Raw genomic sequence first — 5000 nt, forward strand, 5'->3', positions numbered from 1 at the left:
GAAATTCTGGAAAACACAAGAAAAGATGGCTTAGAGAAAAATCAAAAACACTTCCTGAAGCCATTTTGGCTTCAAATCCTTGTCAGATTCACCCACTTGGAAAGAGTGCTATGTGAATATTGACTCAAGTCACAGAGTATGAGATTGCTTGGTATGACATAGACAATTTTAATTTTTGCTAATCCTACTTGATTGACAGCTTTGACCATGGTATTCCATGAATCCTTGAACTCTTTTTTTGTCTTTTATTATGTGGATTTTAAATTGCTTGTTTCATCATAAACATTGGGCATCGTCGATCTGAGTGCAGATGGAAAAATCGAAATGTGTGCCCAGGTTCCACTGAGATTTGAATTCAGATCACAGGATTCAAAGTCAAGAGTGCTAACCATTACACCATGGAACCAACCATTACACAGTCATGGCTGCGGCTTGTTGTGCAGAATAAAGCATATGAAATCGTGAACGATGGCGAAAACAGGCTCCAAAGCTGCAGTGCAAATCTGCAATCATACACAATGGTAAATTGATATCTTATAACCTTTCATTCCACAAATTTACCAACATTTCCACGATATCACAGCTAGGACAGTTTGAAATGTTGATGAAAAGTGGCTAGTAAAAAGATTGCTGTATCTGTTACTTGGAAAAAGTGTGAAAAAAATAAATTGCAAAACTTATACTGTTAGAAAACTGTTCATCCAGTAGTTGATAAAGATTAGCATTGCATGGTAAAAGGCTTCATCTGAGAGATAATTTAAGGTTTGTGCAAATCAAAGTGCATGTCCCAGTCCATTAGCCAGGACAGCGGTCTGTGGCTGCTGGACAAGATCAAGAGAAAAACCTCTTACCTGATGGCACCCATGGTGCTTCTTTTGATTAGCGGCAAGTCGCACATGTAATGTTGCTCCAGAATAGATTATCTAAAGAACAGTCAAAGATAAAGTCAGTTTGGTCCTAGAAACTCGCTCCATCACAGATCACTGTCATGGGGAATAGACTAGTAAACATGCAAATTGAACAACAAAGATAAAAGGTCAAAAAGTTATTGAAACATAGACGTAGTCGGCAGAATTTGAACCTGCGCGGGGAGACCCCAATGGATTTCAGACCACTCGGCCACGACTACTCAGACGTCAAGCTTTTATGAGTTTCACACATGTTTTCTAATAGCACCATGATCAAGCTCAGTGATCAACCCACTGGAAGACATCTCAGAAAATGAAAAGAAAATACAAGGTCTCAGTAAAATGCAAAATCTGATTTAAAGTCATCATCAATGGGAACCATTCACAGTTTAAAGCTTTTCCCTCTTCATAATGTGGATTTGGAGTCAGTCAGCTCCAAAAACATCCTTAAAAATAATCCAAAAATGCTGAGAAGACTGAACATAATCATTTCCAAGTAAAAAAGACTTGATGTTCATTTGATCAGGTTTTGGAGCGTCTATTAACCATCTCAAGTTTCCAAAAATGTCCAGCGGTTAACTGAAATTACCATATCAATCTTCAGCTGTTTTTCACTTTGAACAGCTCCATACCTATAATACAAGTCAAGGGTAAGGTTCGAAAGACCCTATAAAGGGTCCTGATTGACTTTTGTGTGCTACAAAAAAAGCCACAAAACACATTCAAATGACGCCGAAAAGAATTTTTAGAAAAACACCACCAAAAATGTTTATAAGGCACTTTAGGAAATTCTGGAAAAAACAAGAAAAGATGGCTTAGAGAAAAATCAAAAACACTTCCTGAAGCCATTTTGGCTTCAAATCCTTGTCAGATTCACCCACTTGGAAAGAGTGTTATGTGAATATTGACTCAAGTCACAGAGTATGAGATTGCTTGGTATGACATAGACAATGAGTGACAGACAATTTTAATTTTTGCTAATCCTACTTGATTGACAGCTTTGACCATGGTATTCCATGAATCATTGAACTCTTTTTTTGTCTTTTATTATGTGTATTTTAAATTGCTTGTTTTATCATAAACATTGGGAATCGTCGATCTGAGTGCAGATGGAAAAATCAAAATATGTGCTCAGGTTCTATTGAGATTTCAACTCAGATCACTGGATTCAAAATACAGAGTGCTAACCATTACACCATGGAACCAAGCATGACACATTCTTGGCTGCGGCTTGTTGTGCTGAATAAAGCATATGAAATCGTGAACGATGGCGAAAACAGGCTCCAAAGCTGCAGTGCAAATCTGCAATCATACACAATGGTAAATTGATATCTTATAACCTTTCATTCCACAAATTTACCAACATTTCCACGATATCACAGCTAGGACAGTTTGAAATGTTGATGAAAAGTGGCTAGTAAAAAGATTGCTGTATCTGTTACTTGGAAAAAGTGTGAAAAAAATAAATTGCAAAACTTATACTGTTAGAAAACTGTTCATCCAGTAGTTGATAAAGATTAGCATTGCATGGTAAAAGGCTTCATCTGAGAGATAATTTAAGGTATGTGCAAATCAAAGTGCATGTCCCAGTCCATTAGCCAGGACAGCGGTCTGTGGCTGCTGGACAAGATCAATAGAAAAACCTCTTACCTGATGGCACCCACGGTGCTTCTTTTGATTAGCGGCAAGTCGCACATGTAATGTTCCTCCAGAATAGATTATCTAATGAACAGTCAAAGATAAAGTCAGTTTGGTCCTAGAAACTCGCTCCATCACAGATCACTGTCATGGGGAATAGACTAGTAAACATGCAAATTGAACGACAAAGATAAAAGGTCAAAATCTTATTGAAACATAGACGTAGTCGGCAGGATTTGAACCTGCGCGGGGAGACCCCAATGGATTTCTAGTCCATCGCCTTAACCACTCGGCCACGACTACTCGGACGTCAAGCTGTTATGAGTTTCACACATGTTTTCTAATAGCACCATGATCAAGCTCAGTGATCAACCCTCTGGAAGACATCTCAGAAAATGAAAAGAAAATACAAGGTCTCAGTAAAATGCAAAAATCTGATTTAAAGTCATCATCAATGGGAACCATTCACAGTTTAAAGCTTTTCCCTCTTCATAATGTGGATTTGGAGTCAGTCAGCTCCAAAAACATCCTTAAAAATAATCAGAAAATGCTGAGAAGACTGAACATAATCATTTCCAAGTAAAAAAGACTTGATGTTCATTTGATCAGGCTTTGGAGCGTCTATTAACCATCTCAAGTTTCCAAAAATGTCCAGCGGTTAACTGAAATTACTATATCAATCTTCAGCTGTTTTTCACTTTGAACAGCTCCATACCTATAATACAAGTCAAGGGTAAGGTTCGAAAGACCCTATAAAGGGTCCTGATTGACTTTTGTGTGCTACAAAAAAAGCCACAAAACACATTCAAAAGACGCCGAAAAGAATTTTTAGAAAAACACCACCAAAAATGTTTATAAGGCACTTTAGGAAATTCTGGAAAACACAAGAAAAGATGGCTTAGAGAAAAATCAAAAACACTTCCTGAAGCCATTTTGGCTTCAAATCCTTGTCAGATTCACCCACTTGGAAAGAGTGTTATGTGAATATTGACTCAAGTCACAGAGTATGAGATTGCTTGGTATGACATAGACAATGAGTGATATAGACAATTTTAATTTTTGCTAATCCTCCTTGATTGACAGCTTTGACCATGAATCCTTGAACTCTTTTTTTGTCTTTATTATGTGGATTTTAAATTGCTTGTTTCATCATAAACATTGGGCATCGTCGATCTCAGTGCAGATGGAAAAATAGAATTGTGTGCCCAGGTTCCACTGAGATTTGACCTCAGATCACAGGATTCAAAGTCCAGAGTGCTAACCATTACACCATGGAACCAACCATGACATAATGATGTCTGCGGCTTGTTGTTCTGAATAAAGCATATGAAATCGTGAACGATGGCGAAAACAGGCTCCAAAGCTGCAGTGCAAATCTGCAATCATACACAATGGTAAATTGATATCTTATAACCTTTCATTCCACAAATTTACCAACATTTCCACGATATCACAGCTAGGACAGTTTGAAATGTTGATGAAAAGTGGCTAGTAAAAAGATTGCTGTATCTGTTACTTGGAAAAAGTGTGAAAAAAATAAATTGCAAAACTTATACTGTTAGAAAACTGTTCATCCAGTAGTTGATAAAGATTAGCATTGAATGGTAAAAGGCTTCATCTGAGAGATAATTTAAGTTTTGTGCAAATCAAAGTGTATGTCCCAGTCCATTAGCCAGAACAGCGGTCTGTGGCTGCTGGACAAGATCAAGAGAAAAACCTCTTACCTGATGGCACCCATGGTGCTTCTTTTGATTAGCGGCAAGTCGCACATGTAATGTTGCTCCAGAATAGATTATCTAAAGGACAGTCAAAGATAAAATCAGTTTGGTCCTGGAAACTCGCTCCATCACAGATCACTGTCATGGGGAATAGACTAGTAAACATGCAAATTGAACAACAAAGATAAAAGGTCAAAAAGTTATTGAAACTTAGACGTAGTCGGCAGGATTTGAACCTGCGCGGGGAGACCCCAATGGATATCAAGTCCATCGCCTTAACCACTCGGCCACGACTACTCGGACGTCAAGCTGTTATGAGTTTCACACATGTTTTCTAATAGCACCATGATCAAGCTCAGTGATCAACCCTCTGGAAGACATCTCAGAAAATGAAAAGAAAATACAAGGTCTCAGTAAAATGCAAAAATCTGATTTAAAGTCATCATCAATGGGAACCATTCACAGTTTAAAGCTTTTCCCTCTTCATAATGTGGATTTGGAGTCAGTCAGCTCCAAAAACATCTTTAAAAATAATCCAAAAATGCTGAGAAGACTGAACATAATCATTTCCAAGTAAAAAAGACTTGATGTTCATTTGATCAGGCTTTGGAGCATCTATTAACCATCTCAAGTTTCCAAAAATGTCCAGCGGTTAACTGAAATTACCATATCAATCTTCAGCTGTTTTTCACTTTGAACAGCTCCATACCTATAATACAAGTCAAGGGTAAGGTTC

At 37.7% G+C, this 5000-nt stretch overlaps 2 non-coding genes across 2 annotated transcripts; both read right to left on the reverse strand.

Annotated features, from left to right (window-relative positions):
- Positions 1–2767: 2767 nt before the first annotated feature.
- On the reverse strand, positions 2768–2849 carry TRNAS-AGA (transfer RNA serine (anticodon AGA)). The gene has a single exon. It is a non-coding gene; the product is annotated as a tRNA-Ser (tRNA).
- A 1630-nt stretch (positions 2850–4479) lies between these two features.
- Positions 4480–4561, reverse strand: TRNAS-UGA (transfer RNA serine (anticodon UGA)). Its single transcript has one exon. It is a non-coding gene; the product is annotated as a tRNA-Ser (tRNA).
- Between the last annotated feature and the right edge of the window lie 439 nt (positions 4562–5000).

The sequence above is a fragment of the Dendrobates tinctorius genome, unplaced genomic scaffold, assembly GCF_039654945.1.
Source record: "Dendrobates tinctorius isolate UK_male_01 unplaced genomic scaffold, ASM3965494v1 ptg000048l, whole genome shotgun sequence".
Lineage (NCBI taxonomy): Eukaryota > Metazoa > Chordata > Amphibia > Anura > Dendrobatidae > Dendrobates > Dendrobates tinctorius.